This window comes from Lissotriton helveticus, chromosome 3_1, assembly GCF_964261635.1.
Source record: "Lissotriton helveticus chromosome 3_1, aLisHel1.1, whole genome shotgun sequence".
NCBI classification, from domain to species: Eukaryota; Metazoa; Chordata; class Amphibia; order Caudata; family Salamandridae; genus Lissotriton; species Lissotriton helveticus.
The window spans coordinates 368,114,804-368,134,376 of NC_136061.1; the positions used below are offsets into that span (position 1 = coordinate 368,114,804).

At 43.2% G+C, this 19,573-nt stretch overlaps 1 long non-coding RNA gene across 1 annotated transcript; it reads left to right on the forward strand.

The window, feature by feature from the left end:
- The first annotated feature begins 4,861 nt into the window (after positions 1-4,861).
- Positions 4,862-16,167, forward strand: LOC144822481 (uncharacterized). The gene is made up of 2 exons (XR_013608630.1): positions 4,862-4,967; positions 14,871-16,167. It is a non-coding gene; the product is annotated as an uncharacterized LOC144822481 (long non-coding RNA).
- Positions 16,168-19,573: the final 3,406 nt, after the last annotated feature.

Sequence of the window (19,573 nt, forward strand, 5' to 3'; positions counted from 1 at the left end):
TAAACAGTTTGTGAGGTGCACCGTAGAGAAACTGAACAAAATTCAGAAACTTTACAGATGCATGAGAGAGAGTTTTTGCATACTCAAGTACCAAATACCCCACCAAATACAGACCCTCGCACATAGTGCAAGAGCTGTAGAGGAGGTGTAGGTTTTAGCTAAAGCATGTCAAGTCGTGTTCACCTTGTGGAGTTAGCTGTTGATGGAGAAGGATTCAGTTTGTTATGTTATGTTATGTTAGGTTATGTTATAAAGCATTTCTTGAGCGCACTGTCACCATAAGTTTCCTGGCGCTGGTCGGATCCTGAAGATTGACAAAAGGGTAATTAGTGGGGATGAGGAAAGAGTAATGTTTTTAGGGATTTCCTGAAGGAAAGAAGGGAACAGGAGGACTTAAGTGAAAGTGGGAGGGAGTTCCACAGCTTAGGGGCCAGACAAGAGAAGCTGCGGCCACCCGATCTAGTGAGTTTAAAGCGGGGGACGACTAGGAGCTGGAGGTGGGTGGACCTCAGAGTACGAGAGGGACAGTAGGGAGTGATAAGGGACTTAAGGAAAGCAGGAGAGGGACCAGTGAAGATAACGTAGTAAGGGTTGGGCCGACTGCCATCTGGGGATTTTGAGAGCAAGCCTAGCAGCCTGGTTTTGGACGATCTGTAGCCTGGACAGCTGAGATTTGGGGAGGCCATGGTATATTGAGTTAGAAAAATCCAGCCGGGACATCACCAAGGCTATTAAGACTTGTAGCAAGGCTTCGGGGGTCAGGAGGTGGGCCACTTTCCGTATCCTGTATAGCTGGAACATACAGGAGGATGTTACTGCACTCACTTGGGCCTTGAGAGTCAGCCCAGAGTCGATGAGGACCCCGAGGCTCTTTACACAACCAGCAGGAGAGGGAGGTGTACCGAGCTCAATGGGCCAGTACTGAGGACCCCAGTGAGGGGCACTTCTCCCAGGAAGGAGGAGCGCAGTCTTGCCCGGATTAAGCTTTAGTTGATTTTGATTCACCCAGTGCTGGATGTGTGTCATGGCCGTCTGGAAGTTGGTAACAGCATCAGGGGAGGTGAGGGGGAAAATAATTTGTAAATCATCCGCGTAATTAAACACGGTGATGTCCCACTTACCTAGGGAGTGAAGGAGGGGTTGAAGATACAAATTAAAAAGGTGGGGGGACAGGGAAGATCCTTGAGGGACCCCGCAAGATGACGGAACGCTGGTGGCGCAAAAAGGGCCCAGGCTGACTGCCTGAGACCTCTCCTCTAAGAAGGATTTAATCCAGGACAGAGCAGCCCCACAGACTCCGGCGGACTCGACACGGTGGATTAAGATGTTATGGCCCACCGTGTCGAATGCCGCCGATAGGTCGAGTAGGACTAATGCCTGGGGTTGTCCTCTGTCATCGTTGCTTCTGAGGTTGTCCAACACGGCAAGAATCACAGCCTCGGTGGAATGGGCTGGTCTGAACCCGGCCTGGTTGGGCGCCAGGAAGTTGGACTCCTCGAAAAATTGCGAGAGGCAAGTCATGACATGAGCCTCCAAGATTTTAGATAGGAAGGGCAAGAGGGAGATGGGGCGGTAGTTAGCGAGGACCGCTGGATCGGCGCCAGGTTTCTTTAAGAGGGGCACCAGTACGGCCTCCTTAAATGAACTGGGGACTATACCAGAGTTGAGGGAGGAATTAAGTCGAGGAAGAATGCAATGTGGGAGGGTGTGGCAGATGTCACGGAGCACAGAGGGGGGGGCAGCAGTCCTTGGGGGATCCAGATTTCACGCGGGTGGACAACTTGGCAAGAGATTCCGGGTCGAGTGTAGGGAACCGGGAGAGGGTGGAGGTGTTAGCAGGGGAGGGTACTGCTGTGACTGAGGAGAGGGAATGGGGAATGGAGTTTTTAATTGTAATGATCTTGTCGGTGAAGGAGGAATTTAAAGCATTGCATGATTCTGAGGAGGGAGGCGGGTTCGGGAGTGTCCTGGCGTCCGATGTTAATTCGCCGAGGACCTTAAAGATCTCCTTAGATCTGTTGGGGGCTGTTAAGATTCGGTCAGAAATGAAAGCAGACTTGGTGGAGGTGATGGCATTTTTGTAAGCTTTTCGCGTGGACACATACGCTTCCCTGTCAGAACTGAAGTAATTACGCCGCCATCTACGCTCCAATTGGCGCAGCTCAAGATGTTGTTGTTTCAAGGCAGGGTTATACCATTTGTGAGACTTATTGGAATGTGTTCGAGGGAAGCAGGACAGAGGTGCAAATAGGTCGCTGGCCGTCGTGAGCCAATGTGAAATGTTAGCGTCCATGGTGTTGACATCTAAAGTGTCGAGAGTTGGAGGCTGAGTCTCGGCAAGTGAGGAGAGGAAGGCAGATAAATCAAGGGTCTTCCAATTCCGAGCGGACCCTCCGTGCCGGGGAGGGGGCCTGACCAGGCCCTTTACAAGGATAGATGATTCGATCAATGAGTGGTCAGACCAGACGCAGGGGGAGATAGTCGGGCCAGAGAGCGACACCCCCTGTGTCCAGATGTGGTCTAGGATGTTACCCCCAGTATGAGTGGGGGAGGTAACATGCTGCGTCAGGTTGAGGCTGAGAAGCGCCTCAAACAATTCGGTAGCGTGGGGGCCGGCATCAGCGTGGTTGAACCAATAGTTAAAGTCACCGAACATGGCAACACGGGCTGAGGAAGTCATTAAGGCAGAAAGCTGCTCACAAAGAGCGGCGGGGAACAAAGGCATGGGAGTGGGGGGACGGTATAGGACAATGAGGGTCAGGGCGCCAGCTTCAGTTGGCAGGCTGATCACGAGATTCTCGACGTCAGGGAGGCATAATGACGAAGACGTGATGAAAGGTAAGTCTTTACGAATGATTGCCGCAACCCCGCCGCCGCGGAGGCCGTGAGGCCGATTAGCGTTCAGCATGTAATAATTAGGGGGTAGGGCAGCCAGGATGTCAGGGAGGGAGAGATCAGACAGCCAGGTCTCGGTGAGCAGCAGGATATCTGGGTTCTCGGCCGTTAACAAAAGGAAGATATCAGCGTGGTGTTGGGGGAGAGACCGTGTGTTGAGATACAGTATGCGAATACGAGTCTCAGGCTGGGCAGGGGCAGGCACGAGTACCCGAGTAAGTCTGGGAGAAGGCAAGTCGGCCGCGATGCCGAGAGACGCCAGACGGTCCCAAGTTGTGGATGAGAGAGCACAGGGAGGCCGCTGGAGGTTTCTGAGTGAGGCAGGGGAGTAAGTCATGAAGAGGGCAGCATCTCGGGGCCCTGGGCCCGTCCGGTCGCCGGTTTGACAGGAATGCACCCAGTATTATATAAATTGTCCCCATCTCTGTACCACAATACTCCACCAACACGCCTTAATTTAAATTAGACGGATGAGAGGGTCGGTTCTATGTTTCTTGACACTAACATATCATGTTTCTAGACACTTACACTGAGAATGAAAAAACAAACTAATCTTGGGTCCTCAGCTCATGTGTCAATGCAGTTTGTGATCTTGTGTAGGACATTTTTATAAAATGCTCCCTAGCACCTCAAAATGTTGCTGTTTATTTTGTGCTTGGGCGTACATTAATGTTCTGTTCTGTTTTTCTTTCGTTTCATTCCTGTCTGTGGATGGATATTTTCTTGTCAGCAAGGGTGTTTCCATGGTGATTGCATTTGCCTGTTTTAATTAGGGCATGGATGTTCACATAGTTTATCAAAAAAGTGTTTACGTTTTTTTAGGGGATGTTAGCACTGGATGTGGAGTTGATAGGGGGAGAGATGACATCAAGTATTAACAGAGAAGTCTTTGAAGGATTTGAAGGTTTGGTCCTTTGTGTTGACCTTAGTTTGTTGGCAGGTTGCTGAGCAGTGTGAGAATGATTGCAATTGAAGGGTATAGTTGGTTTGCATTGGATTGGCGGTGATGTCAAGAAGGCAAGGTAGAAGATGTGACCTATTGTGTGTGTTCGTTGTGGTACATGCTGTACCACATTGAGTGTGTCAGTGAGGTTGAAGAGAATATCCCCTGGTTTTTGTTTAGTTTGAATTGTCTGGGAGGTAGAAGAGGGTAGGGCCATGTCAGATGGACGAGGTGGTGAGGAGATCTGAGATGTCATCAATGAGGTCCTTATGCTGCCCAGGAGGCCTCTATGTGAAAAGAAAGGTGGTTGTCCGATTTGCAGAGAGTGGGAAATGGCGTGTCAGCGACTCCATGGAGTTGAGTATTGCTTGTTAACCTACTGTGCAGGATCAGAAGAACATGTGGGTGACAGTGAGGTTCCTCTCTTCTTATATATGCAGTCCAAACAATGGATGATGTGTCCTGTGAAAGAAGGGCGTCTAGTATGTGGATGCATTCTGCATCAGGCCTTAGCAACAATGTGAATGTGCCAGAAGCTCTGCATGTGAAGCTGCCCCACCCTAGGGAAGAACAAGTCGAAAACTTTGTAGTTATGAGCATTTTTGTTCTGAGGATTGGGATGAGGGTAAAAGGACTGTGCTTCAAGAGGAGGTGACTCTTTTTGTTTCAAGTGGGAACTGACTAGGTGACTCTTACAAGAATAAAACCTTTTCTGGCAACATACTTGCTGCTCTAAGAGTGATGATATTACATGTAACTACAGTTAGCAAATAATGAAGGCCAATCATACAAGTTAAATGTTGGTAAACGGCTAGATGGGCTTGGCTGTTATGAGGATATCTTGAAAAGATCCTCCTTGAGTGATTCGAAACAGTATCAGTTATTTTTGGAAACAATGAATTTTAGATATGTTACAGTAAGAAATAATATATGTTACATGTGCAATGTCTTTATGTTTAGTGAATGTTAGACACTTGTAAAATAACTTTTTGTTTTGAACCATAATGCCACCGTGACTTTTTTCTGCATAGTCACCACCCGGCAGCTGAGGAGATGAAAACATCATAGAGCATTATGTGCATGGAATGAATAACCATACCTACAACTGCGTTACAATACTGGATTTCGGGTAAGGGGGCATGGATGCATGCTTCTGTGAAGTACAGATAACACACAGAACCCAGTTCTGCCCTGAACCTACTCTCGTTTGCTTAAAAGCTGCATAATCTTTAGCTGTAGTGGGCAGACCACACTTACCATCTACACATGTCTGCCTTCAAGAATTACTTCCTACTATTGTGAATATCGCTCTGCCTTTATTTGTGCTCTGCGTCTTCATTTCAATTACAAGCAACGATTGTGGGTTTTGGGAGGAGGCAGCAATACACCTACTCTGCAGTAAGGTCCCCTCAATCCCTTTTGTTTCCTCAGCTATCTTCCCACAAGTGGAAGGTGTAGGGTGAGCTGGGCCCTCCAGAGCAAGTCCAAGATGTTCCTTAATATGGATATCTGTTGTTCTGAAGAGACCAAGGCCTTGTACCATCATCGTGCCCAGACGAAGATCCAAGCCGAATGAGGAGGCATCCATAACAAAGTTGGCCTGTAACTGCAGAGGACTCAGGGGACCACCCACTGTCTTCACCAGCCAGCCAGTCCAAAGCCTACTCAGACATGAGTAGATTCGGACAGGGGGGGGGGATAGGGAAGTGGACTGACAGAGAAACACTAAAACTGGATCTTATTCTTGGAATTCGTTTTTCAGGTGAAGGATGGTGCAGAACAAACTGGGTGCTTGAGGAACGGATGGTCACTAAACCGGGTGTAGGGGAAGTAGAGGACTACAGGCATAATGGTCCTAGCCAGAACAAACTCATAAGACTTAGAAGTGATGCAGTTTTACTGGCTTCAGCAGCAGGTGTTGCGGTGTTGAGTTGTCATGCAGACCAGGTGGCCAAAAAGGACTCCAAGATGCCACCACAAACCAAACAGGTCAGGAGCTGAAGAGGTGAGCAAAAGATAGTTACTTAAAGGTATAGAGCAAAACAAAGCTAAATATAGTGAAAAGAGGTTTGAAAGGGAATCTAACAAGAGGGAACTGAGAGTGAAACAAACAATAGACGTGAGGGACAGATAACAGGTGCGATTTGTTTTGAAGGCAAGAGCCACAACAACTCACAACACATTGTCACCAAAACTATATTCTGCCAGAGAGGGAACTCCGTTGCAATGGGGACAGTGTTCCCTCACCACCAACATTATAGGTCTGTCTGAATTAGATTTGGGCAGATCATAGTTTGACGACGGCGCAGACTACTTCGTCTCTGCTGTGGTCAAACCCCTCTGAGGGATTAAGGGCTGTGGGAGCTTTGGCTGAATGTATGCTCACCTAATTTAGATGGGCAGACATACAGCCAATTTTCAGTGCCCATCACCGCCAGGAAAAACCTGGTGGTAAAGGTGTTGCATCCAAGGAAGACAGGATCAGCATTGTAGATTAATGAAGTTTTATTCATAAGAACAAGTACAGCTCTCAAACTGCCAGAGTGTCACTCTGTCAAGCTCCAGTCTCAACTGAGCATCTAGAGCCTAAACATTCCAATATTGCTAAGCAACAATGACATAAGGGAGAAGCTGAGGGAAGAAGCTAGAGATTATACATCTTAACATAAAACACTAAATGTACAGGATAACATAAGGGAAGATAAACTAAAGAGAACTAAAACAAGGGATATAACACACCTACTCACCTGTAAAAACAAAAATTAAGTCACATAATCATCCAGATATTTCGGAGTAGTTCTCAGCCTGCAACTGACCCTACTAGAAGAGTCATTCGAGACAAGCTCAGGACCATCCGAAACATCATCAGGAACAGTTAAATCATTACTTACAGGAAGTGTACCTTAAGAACAGAAAGGAACATTCGAAACTGTATTATAAGAACCCTCAACAGAGTGTGAAAGCAGACCAGGATCAGAAGGTGGGACAGACCTACCACCAGTAATTTTAGCAATACGTCTGTTACTCCACCATCTCCCACCTGAAACCATGACAGAATGCTTACCAAGTTTGACAATGGTAGTCTCAGGATAAAATCGTGACCCTCTAACTTTGCCTGGTCTCCTTATCCTGACCTTATCTCCAACAGAAAAGCATTCATTCTTGACATGTTTACTCTCATCATACCTGATCTTGGACCTGATTTGAGAATTCTCGACCCTATCCTTAACAGTATCCAAATCAAAAGAACTTCCTCCAGACCTAGTCTTACTGACCACCCATTCAGGAGACAATTCATTAAAGGATTCCTTCCCACGCAACATGGCAAATGGAGTGATACCCGTGGTAGAGTGAGGAGTGTTATTATATGACCACACCCTATCACTCACAACATCTTGTATGTTTTGTCCAGAAGAGATAGCAAGTTGAACAGAATCTTTTAAAATACGGTTCACTCTTTCCACCAAACCATTACCTTGTGGACTGTATAAAGCAGTGGTTAAATGTTTTATTCCAAGATTGTTTAAAAAATCTCTCATGTTGTGTGAAACAAATTGCACACCATTGTCTGAAACAATAAACCCAGGGATTCCTTCTGATCTAAATAATTTGGTCAAAAAGCTGATCACATTTTCAGTATTGGGATCCTTCATAAATTTGAAAGACACCCACTTAGAGTGATATCCACAACTGTTAAGATAAACCTAAAACTTTGGTTTAAACCGCCAATTGGTCCCAAAAAATCTATACCAAGTTTCGCCCAGGGGTTTTCAGGAAATTTTACTGGAGACAAAGGAGAATTGACCGTGCGTAAAGATTTCTCTGCATGAGAACATTCAACACAATTGTTCAACAATGTTTCAACAGAGACGTCCATGCCCGGCCACCAGTAATGTAGTCTTAGTCTTTTCTTTGTACTGGTAATTCCTCCATGTCCCTTGTGAGCCAAAGCAATCACTTTGTCTCTAATAGACATAGGGGGAACAAGTAAAGACCCTCTCATAACTAGGTTTCTTCAAGGCTCAATTCGTCCTTGATTTTAGAAAAAGGAATCATATCCTTATCAATTTGACTGTCTCTCGGCCAACCATTAGATATCAATTTTTTCAAAAGAATCTGAGAATTATCACATTCAGAGGCTCTCAACCAGTCAGAATTAGAAATAATCCCTTCAGATAACTTAAGGCCATCAACCAAACTCACTACCACCTCTTTATCATCAAGGATGGATTCATCTACTGAGGTACTCACAGGACATCTTGATAAAAAATCCGCCTTAAAATTTTTTCCTCCAGGAATATGTCTCATTGAAAAATTGAAATCATATAACTTAGAAAACAGGCGAACTAATCTAGGACTTGCATTTCTTAAGCCTTTATCATTCCAGATGAATATGAGAGGTTTGTGATCAGAGATAAGTACGAATTCTTTGCACCATACATAAGTGGAAAAGTGTTTAACACCCCAGACACACGCAAGAGCCTCCTTCTCTATGGTGCTATCGTTTTTTTCTGAAGACGAAAGCTGTCTAGAAGCAAACGCAATTATATTTTCATTCCCATTGTCCAACTGACTAAGTATGGCACCCAGACCAGTGTTACTAGCATCAACAGTAATGTAAGATGATAAGTCTTCATTGAAAAGTTTGAGAGCAGGAGCAGAAATGATCAAATCTTTTAATTTCTCAAAAGCTGACTCTTGATCATTACCCCACACATATTTGACTTTGTTCCTAGTTAGCAGTCTTAAAGGTTCACTGACCAACGCAAAGTTTTGTACAAATCTTGAGTAAAATTCACTCAACCCTAAGAATGACCTTAACTGGTCCTTGTTGGATGGTTGAGCACACTCTCGAATAGCTTTAAGCAAGTCTTGTTTAGGACTAATGCCTTCATGAGAAATGACATGACCTAAATACTCCACTTCATTAAGTAAAAACTTGCACTTCTGTTTTTTTACAGTCATGCCATGTTTGTTCAAAATACTTAAAACTTGATCTAACTTGATCAAATGTTCTTGAACAGTGTTGGTAGAAATCAATATGTCGTCTTGGTAAGCCAATACATCCTTTACATTGCCAAAAAGTTGTGACATCAATTTTTGAAAGACTGACGCCGCGGATGCTAGACCAAATGGTAGTCTTAAGAATCTAAATGGACCAAATGGAGTATTAAAAGCGGTGAGATCCTTAGACTCATCATTCAGCCCGATTTGATGGTATGCCGCTCTCAAATCTATCGTAGAGAATACTTTTGTACCCTTAAGTTGAGCAAGCATGTCTTGAATGCGAGGCAAAGGAAAACAATCAATCTGAATGTTCTTATTTAAAGACCTACGGTCAATGCAGAGCCTAATCTCATCACAATTCTTTTTAAGAGCTACGACAATCGGGGAAATCCATAATGACGAATTAATCTGCTCAATCACACCCTCACTGCATAATTGATCAAGATGAGTCTTAAGTCTATCTCTAATACTTAAAGGAACATGTCTGACCTTGTGAATTACAGGAATTGCATCAGGTTTAAGTATTATATTGTGTTTGTAACCTTTGACCGACCCCAATTTATCAGAAAAGACACCCTGATGTTTACTAATAACGGTGTCTAAGGAAGAGTGGTCAAGGGTAACAGAACTGACATTTTCAAAACGATCCAAAGAAATAGGATTATTAGTGCCTGGTCTCAAAACCATTTTAAATTTTCCTTGGTCTTTCCAACCTAGGATTTTATATCCTTTTTTAGAGACATAAATTTTAGTGTCAATGGTTCTGTCTTCAAATGTAATACTATCAAGAAAATATCCCATCATTTCAATTTCAATCTCATTTAACGCCACAGTATGTATATCAGGTGGTAATAAATCAATCCCAACCCATTCCTTAAAATACATCTGGAATAATAGTAACTGGAGAACCAGAATCAACTGTAACTTTGAGAGAAACATTTCCTATTATAATATCACAAACAGGATCACCACTATCTGAATCTAGTTGTGAACTAATTATATCCACAGATAGTAATATTTTGTTTACAGTTTTCTCCCCAGATATTAAATTCACTTCAGTGGGGTTCTCTGTTATAACACACATAGTTTTAGCTTTAAACTTGCAAACAGAATTAAAGTGACCAATCTTTTTACAGTTGGTGCATTGTTTTTTTACAGCAGGGCAAGTTGGGGAATTGGCAAGATGAGATTTTGAACGACATCTATAACATTGAAGAGATTTATCAGATCTTTTCCATTCAGTCTTATTAGGAACTTTATCTTTTTCTCGTTGTGAGGAAGGATGTGAAGTTTGTTGCGAGATTTTATTGACTGTTTCTGAAGAAGAAGGTTTATTATCGCTAAGTTCTTTAGATGCTGACACTGATCTTTCTATACCTCTTGCAATTTCTAGAGTCTCAGCAAGTGATGGATTTCTACCACAGAGGATTCTCTTTTGGACTTCATTAGAATGACAATTGACAACTAGTTGATCTCTTAAATATTGATCAATAGGACCTTCAAATTCACAAGAAGCTGCTAAAACTCTTAATTCTGCCAAAAAGGTATCAATATTCTCATGTTCTCTTTGTTTCCTAGTGTAAAATTTGTGTCTTTCAACAATTATGCTAGGTTCATCAATAAAATGTTTTTCTAGCCTGAGAACTGCTTCTGTGTATTCATTCCAGTCATAAGAGGGTGGTCGTATAATTTTAGGTTGATGGTCAAAAATCCTCTGACCCTCTGCGCCTAACGCATTGTATAACATGGCATTTTTCCGCACAGGAGGAAATTTGATACCATCAATAGCTATTGTATAGCTGTTGAAAGACTTATACCACTGGGTCCATTTTATTTTAGGACAACCTGGTTCTGGAAGGAAAGGAGAAGGAAGAATAGCAGTTTGCATAGTCATGACGAATAACAGAAAACAAATGAAAAGGCAAGTAAAACTGAATATGAATAAATAAGGACGAAATTTCAAAAGACAATATAAATCAAATAATGGAGTGAGGTTTGACTTAGCTGTGCCTATCAGCGTGAAGGCAGAGGAGAAATATCCAATGATGTCAGATTGGAGTTGCTGTGCCTATCAGCGTGAAGGCAATGAAGAGAAGTTGCACGAAAATGTAGCTGTGTGCATCAGCGAATGCACTGTGGAATAAGAATGTCAACCAACGTGCAGACGTAATGACCGTTGAAAAATCGTAGCTGTGCACGTCAGCGAAAGCACTAAAATTAATAAAATATCGTCTTTAGAGTAGCGCGATGTTGTTATGACAGTGGTTGCCAGGTAACTCCTAAAATGGCGGTGACGTTACGCAACGTAGGGACGTTGCGCGATGACGTCTTGGTCGAGAAGACGAAGGGGAAGTGAAAAGAATGGTCGCGCAGAAAAGCTCTGAAGACGCTGGCAAGAAGGACGTCAGGGGGTTCTGAAGTAACCCAGCTTGGTCGCGCAGAGAAGCTCCGAAGACGCTGGCAAGAAGGACGTCAGGGAGTTCTGAAGTAGGCCGGTAGCCGGTAAGCGTTGACTGCTGATTTTTAAAAGTCGCTCCGAGGTCTGGGGGAGCGAGCGCGAGCAAAAAGATTGGAATGATGAAATAAAAAAAATTTAAAAAAGTAAAATGTAAAACGATTTCAGCCACACTACAAGTCATTCGCTGAATCTTGAATGAAAGTCAGTCAATCCAAAAGGTGGATTCTTTTAAAAATCATCCATGGCAATCACTTGTTAGCTTTTACTTTGTCAGTAGAATAAGTGCTCCAGTAGCGCTTGACTTTAAATAAGTCTTTTATCAGTATCTATCAATATTAATATAGATTGGAGCAAAAAGTAAGTCAGGAAAAATAGTTCAAAGATAAGTATAATTGCATAAAATTGTAGAAAGAAGGTAGATAATAACTTATCTTGATGACTTATCTTAGAAGAGTTTGGAGTCCTTTTAAGTAGGTTGAGTTCTCAATTTTGATGACTTCAAATGAAGATATTCAGAGATGGCACTGTAGTCTGACAGTTGTAGGTGAATCTTGAAGAAAATTGAGAGTCCTTAGTTGGATGTGGGTCCAAGGAGAACTGACTTGACCACCTCGTCAAACAAGGGATATAACAAAAGGACATTGACTGGTGCTCAATGCCACCCCTGCCATGGGAGGAAACTCATATTGCGAGTGGGCATTCTTTTTTTTCTATAAAAATTAAATCTTGCTTTAGGATTTTCTTTTGAAAATAATAAAAAACGTTGTGAGTTTGTGTGTTGATCGAGCTGTCTGTCAAATTTACCATGCATTGAAAGGAACTACTGTAACAGCTGTTCCTGCCATGCTAGAACTTTCCGCTGGGCTGGCGAACATTTCTAAATTTGGCATGTGGGGACTTACTCCGTCATCCAGACTGAGTTAACCCTGTCCACCAAGATTTAAATAAGGCCCATTGTCAGGCAAAGGCTGCATTTCACAACTTTTCTTATACTGGCTTATAATGTCCTGGAAGTTATGTTAATATGTTATGTTAATAACAATTTCTTGAGCGCACATACACCCTTGGGTTTCTTGGCGCTATAGAATCAGAATAACCAACACAATTCTTAAGCATAAGCCTGTTTTTAAGGACTTACGGAATGCCAGTAAATCATTGCTCTGTCTGTCTGTATTGGAAGTGTACCAATAACCAAAAAGTGATCGTATCAGAAAGTCAGTCGGTTGGCGGTCTAGTGTGCCCTATCTCTAAACTTTGCATTGTCCCATTCCGCACAATCTCCAGCCCCCTTAGCCCTTTGCTTGATCAGGCCTCTGTGCTGAGCCTGATTCCTGACATCATTGAAGAGGTTCAAGAACTGTAGATCCCAAATGGAACTGAACTCCGCCCTTCTTGGGGACTAAGAAGTAAAGGGATTAAAATCTCAGGCTTCTCTCACCCAGGGGAATGACTTCGGTGACCCCTTTGTTCATTAGGGCCAGCACCTCCACCTCTAATATCGAAGCGTCGTCTGGAGTGCACTTTCTTGCAGGAAGAGGGAAGTATAGTGGGGAGGTCCGGAAGGGAGGGTGTAACTATTATGGTTGAGATGGCGAGCCCAACAATCCATTGTGACTGTCTCACACTTTTTAGTAAAGGGTGAGACCCCGACTCTGCCCGACTGAAAGGCAGTCCTTAAGGGGCAGTAGGGGAAGTGATTTTCAGGCAGCAGATCAAGTAGAAGATATGTTGGGCTCTCTAAAAAAGCTCTCTGCCCAAAAACGAGCAAAAAAGCTTCTGCGGGCCAGAACAAGCTGTGAAAGTTGTGGTTGATGATAGGGTTGTGTCCTGGAGAAGCTCCAGAAGCAACAGTAATGCTGGTGGAACTGCTTTGCTAGAGAGACAATGCCCAGCAAGCCCACAGTTGCATTACTATTATTAGAGTGTTCCAGGGACAATGATGTCCCTCCCATCATGAACATCAATATTCAGGATGGGAGGGACAGCATCAGATCTCCCATCCTGAATATCAATGTTATAGGCACCGGCGTTGCCATGAGGTGCTGCGATTGGCCGAGAATTGGAATCTGGATCTGATGTATGCTCTTCAGATGACGACACATCCAGCTCATCAAGGGAAACTCCCTCTTAACTGCTATTGATGAATACTGTATTTTTACAGACAAATAAGACAATCAGGGGAAGACCACCAAAAGGAAGAGGAGGAGGCAGCAAAAAAGGAAAGCTACCAGAAGAGGGGGATACAGTGAAAGAAAATGTGCCTCATAGGAAAAACACAAGGCAGACAAAGAAGCGGTAACGGGCGAGAACCTTCTGACAATTGTTAATCTGACATCCCATATTTTGACCCCTGAGGAACAGTTATTATTGAAATTGAGTCTTTCCTTCTGCCCCACTGCCAACCTGGACCGTTGCAGGACACACATTGACATTTTTATTTTTGTACTTAATCTAAAACTCCAAAAAGTATTTATGCAGTAGAGCAATAAAAGTAATGTGTCTGCAATAGCTCCGGTTCGTGATACTACCTTCGACATACTCCATCTGGGTGATATTCCTGATCTCATGGCCTTAGCGGAGCTACAGGATGAATCACCGTTTGGGAGGATTTCAGAGAGGGACTTTATAACATCCTTGTATCTAGAACTGGATGGTACAGGGAGCCATAGCCTTAAACCTAAGTCTTTATGTAACCCCAATACGCCACACAACCTGCTAGACTCATTCCATGATATAGTGAACAGTGTTTATTGATATCCTGGAAAACATCTACCAATAATTGAGCTACCAATTTAGGCAGTGGACAGAGGGAAGCTTTTTTTATCCTTATCGGACGACCAGAGTATCACCATTAAGCCTTCGGATAAGGGGGCAATGTGGTCCTGTGGGATATAAACAAGTATTAGAAAGAAGCACATATGCAGCTTCACTAGCTATGAAAAAAGCTCTTACCATGCTTACAGTGTATTTATTAGAAATTATAATGACACATTATTTGGGTGGTAGTCAAAAGAACTATTGAATGGGGATGAATACCAGTTTCTTTTAGTGAAGAAACCTATTGCCCCCTGTTTCTACATGTTGCCTAAGGTGCCTAAGGTGCAGAAAAACAAGACCAATCATTTTTGCCAATGGTAGTTTTTTAGAGCAAACATCCACTTACCTCTCTTATTGTAAGCCTAAATCCCTGAAAGATTTTTTAGTACATAGCTACAGAACTGTCTCCACTGACAGAAGAGGTTGGTTACAACAACAGAGAGGTTTCCACAAGTGCAACCGCTCTAAAGCCTTCTGTGGTAGTAAGAACAGGAAAGAATATACATTGCCTACAGGATAAACTAGGAGTATTAACGAATTCATCACATGTGAAAATGACTATGTATTATATGTACTTGAATGCCCATGTGGGTACCAATATGTAGCGCGCACCATTTGCCGGGTGAAAAAGAGGGTGTTGGAACATTACCAATCAATTAAAAACTGTGACATAAACTACCCGATAGCTAGACATTGGGAGAGATTTCATGATCATAATGCTGATTTATTATCTTATTTTGGCATTGACAGGTTCGCACAGAATGCTCGTGATGGAGTAAGAGAGAGGAAATTGAGACGACTGGAGTCGGAGTATGTTATCCTGCTTGGGAGTAAATCCCCGGGAGGCCTCCATGAAGATGAGGAACTACATGTCCATATCGGCTGATGCGACATACGATGAATGACATCTTTATGTACTATCTCATTTTTCAATCTCAATTTTGGCCTCATGTTGTTTTCCCATGATCTGTTTTGGATTTAATTATTTGTGCATGTCTTTGCTCTTACAGCTATGTGGTATATATATATATATATCCAGCTCGTTGGGGTTGTGTCCAAAAACTGAGACGCACTCAGGTGTAAGGAGCTTTCCCCTTTCACTTTTATTGGTACAGGCGAACGCGCTGTCAGATATATATAAAGCAGCTGACCTTGCGGACGCGTTTCAATATTCAATCTTCTTCATAGGCTTACAGGTCAGGACAATATTGAAATCCCCCAATCTCCAGTCATTTAGCAACATCGTGTGCCCCAATGGGCAGTGAGAATTAACACGTTAGCATTCTGGGAAATGGAGTCCTTGGTTAAAGTCCTGTATGGATACTGCCGTCTTTCCATGCTGAATAACAGACTCTCAAATGACCCACTTGGCTAGTACTGTATGTTAGAAAATATTGTAACTGCGAATACTGTTTTTTCCAGTGTATAAGGCTGGGATTTAGGGTAAACACTATAGATAAGTGGATTGAGACTGCAGGTTTGTCTCAGAAAAGGGAGCGTTGTTATTCGATGATTATAAAATATAAATTGATGTGTGTACATTGTTTTGGAAGGAATTGAGTATTGCCTGCAAAACGAATATAATCCACCCTTGAATATTTTGGATATTGTTGGAAGAATAATATGTTCCAGTCTTTAAAGTGACGAAAATGCCATAAGGATTTTTAATAATACTTATGTGGGTACGTGGTTGCACATTAGATTATGATATTCTATTTTGAAATGTACAAATGTATTGATTTTCTAAGTCAAAATATGACATCTTATATAAATTTGAAAAGCAACACATTACCGATATTTAATTGATTAAGAACTACGGATGTAATACTGTTGTATGTCATTTTCGTATTTACTAGTTGGCCCACAAGAATGGTGCGAATAGTCCACTTTCTTTGTTTATTTCACACTGTTTACTTTTCACGTAATGATAAACGTAAGTTTGAATGTTTAAATGCCATTAACTAATTCACCCGTGACCAAGGCGGTGTCTGCCGAAACGCGTTGGGTTTTGTTTTGGCTTGATGCATAAATAAAACTTTCAAGCTTCTGGGATTGCGTGAATTCTTGTTTGGAGTGCATCGCGTACTTGGATGTACAGAGGAAGCGCCCCTTCTTAGCAAAAGTACTGAAGAAACATGTCTTCATAACACTTTCATCTTTTATAGAGGAACATCATCTTCTCCAGGTGAGGCAGGACAGCTTTAGGGCTCACCACAGCACTGAACTAGTGATATTGGCCGTGCTTGATGAGCTCAGAGTTAGGGCCGATAACGAAGACGCAAGCGCCCTGATTTTGTTAGATCTGTCAGCGGCATTCGATACGATCAATCATGCACAGCTCCTGTCTCGAATTGCTAATCTGGGTATCAGTGGGCTGGCCCGCCAGTGGCTCGAGTCCTTTTTGCTAGGGCGGTCCCTAAGGGTCCAACTGGGTGAACAGGTTTCAAATAGGGGTGCCCTTACCTCTGGGGTCCCCCAGGGTTCAGCTCTATCTCCTCTTCTCTTTAATGTGTATCTTCAGCCTTTAGTGGCAGCCTTAGCCTGTATGGACTGTCATGTTTTTAATTATGCGGATGATACCCAACTGATTCTGTTCTGGTGGAAGAAGATGGGTTGCCACCTGGTCAATTCCTAACGCATCGCTCACTACTGACTACCCTAGCGACCAGATGGGGTGATATGACTGCTGAGCCACAGTCTCACCTTACCATACAATATCTGCATGTCATGAGGAATGGCAGGCATCTCATCCGATGGTTCGCAGCCTCCCTTAGATCACATACAGCGATAAGCCTTGACCCTCTCCAACGCAAATGGGAGCTAGACCTGGGGTGACAGCTAGTTGATAAGGAATGGTCACAACTACTTGAGAGCCCGATATGTATACCTAGAAATATGCGATTCAGGCAAATACAGCTATACATCTTTCACAGAGCCCATCTCACCTCTGCCCTGATAAATCGATAATTTGACCGTACAGATGCGCCATGCCCAAGGTGTGCTGCACCAGGAGCAGAACTGGTGCATATGCTATGGAGCTGCCCCCAAATAGCAGTATACCGAAACACGATTACCAGAATAGTGCACACTTGCACAGGTCGAGAATTACTTTTTGAATTGCCAGTATATCTGATGCACCAATTCAGGCGGACGACTGCCACCAAAGTAGTGTCTAGGTTCCTAGATTTACGGATAATAATAGCTAAAAGGCTCCTAACTAAGCGATGGAAAGCGGCAGACATGCCACATGCACCAGCATGGCGCCACTCGTTGCTGGCGTGGGACAAAGCTGAAATCAATCAATCAATCAATCAGATTTTTATAGCGCGCTACTCACCTGCTAGGGTCTCAAGGCGCTGGGGGTGAGGGGTCCGTTACTGCTCAAAAAGCCAGGTCTTGAGTTGCTTCCTGAAGGAGAGATGGTCCTGGGTCAGTGTAGGTGGATCTCCATTAGGCATGAGGAAACGTTAGGACTGCGTCGAGAACCCATAGCAACATGTTGGGGCAACCTCTTAACCCCTTCCATGCTCATGACGGAACGGTACCGTCATGAGCATCGGTTGAGCTGTGCTCATGACGGAACCGTTCCGTCATGAGCCCATAGGCTCATTAGAACCTTCAGCACAGCGCGAAAATTCGCGCCGCGCTGAAGGGGTTAAAAGAACTGCACCAGATAGAAGGAGGTGAGTGGGTAGATGTAGCGGACCACGCACAGCGCTAACGGGCGCACCACGATATTCCACGGACACATATAGATTATATAAAAATGTGAACAAGCATGGACATCACACATGCGGGACATTGAGTAATGCAACAGCAAGAAAGGGGGAAAATTACACAAGAACACGCAAAGAAGGAGGAGGAGATATCATGGGCAGGTCATTGTTCTTGTTGATCTTATTGTTTTTGTTCATACTTGATTCATCTGTGCATAAGATCACAGTGTTGAAACCGGAAGAACTTTTGTAGAGCACTACATCTGTATCTTTTATAATTCATTATGAGCTGCCACAGCTCTACACAACACTTAGAGATAACTGAAACTCTAGAAATGTATGTGTCTCTTTTCTGTTGAAGAAACAGCTGTCAGGACTCAATGGACAGTCTGTCATGTACTGTGTAAACACCATCTGATGTTATGCTGAAGATATAAGTAACACACAAACATGTACCGATACTGATATATTGAATGTATGAAAGGAGGACATAAATAACTGTTTCCTTGTAATTGTCACATCAAAATCAATAAAACAGATTTAAACAAAAAAATGATACCCAACTGATTCTGCAGATTAACAACTCTCCGAAGGCACACACCCACGTAAAAAAACATCCTTAGATACACTGTGACTTGGATGACAGCCAACTCACTAAAAGTCAATCCAGATAAAACAAAGGTCCTTGTAATCTCCTCTATAGGTAACCCCTGGAATGACCTCTTTTGGCCTCAAGAGCTCGGCACTGCCCCCACGCCAGTCCCTGTCATAAAGAGCCTGGGCATTAAGTTTGACGCCAATCCCACCCTGAACAATCAAGTTGCCTCTGTGGTTGGCACCTGCTTGGGCCTCATGCGACAGCTGCGGAAACTTGCCCCTTTGCTCTTGTCCACTAGTCTGCAGATGATTGTGTCGGCCACGATTGTATCCAGGCTGGACTATGGCAATGCCTTGTACACTAGCCTCTCTGAGAAACTAATCAGCAAGCTGCAGGTCACAATGAACGACACAGCTAGGCTAATTTCTAGGCTCCCTAGAAGGGTCCATGCCACCCCTCTGCTGCACAGGCTGCACTGGCTCCCAGTCAAGCAGAGAGCAAAGTTCAAGGGCCTCTGCATTGCCCACAAAGCTTTATATGGTCAGGCTCCTGCCTATATCAAGGAGCACCTGATTCATTATATACCGGGATGCATACTTCGCTCGTCGAAGGCAGGTCATTTGGCTCATTCTCGGGCCAAAACTGCATCTAAAGGTGGCAGAGCTTTCTCAGTCCTAATTCCTCAACATTTGAACAACTGCCTGAGAATCTCCGTAAGGAACCCGGTCTCCTCCCCTTCAAGAAATTCCTCAAAACCCTTCTGTTTAGGGAGGCGCTGGACACAGTTTAACATATCTGTTTGGTGCTCATCGGGGATGGTAGAAGGTATCTGAGCTCTCTCTCCAAGCGCTAAGAGACCTGCAGGTGACTACGCGCTATATAAGCTATAATTAACATATCGTAACATAACATCTATATCAATATTATATTTGTGTGTGTGTATACATATATATATTATATAACGTCAAAATAATTCCTAAATACAAATACATTAATAATTTATTTTATATAATAAAACAGAATATAACAATGTAGACTTGTTTAAAAAAAATTAAAGCATACTATATAAATATTAAAGTATTAAACATACATTTAAAAAATAAGTTTCTAAAACTAATATTTGTCAAACACATATTTTT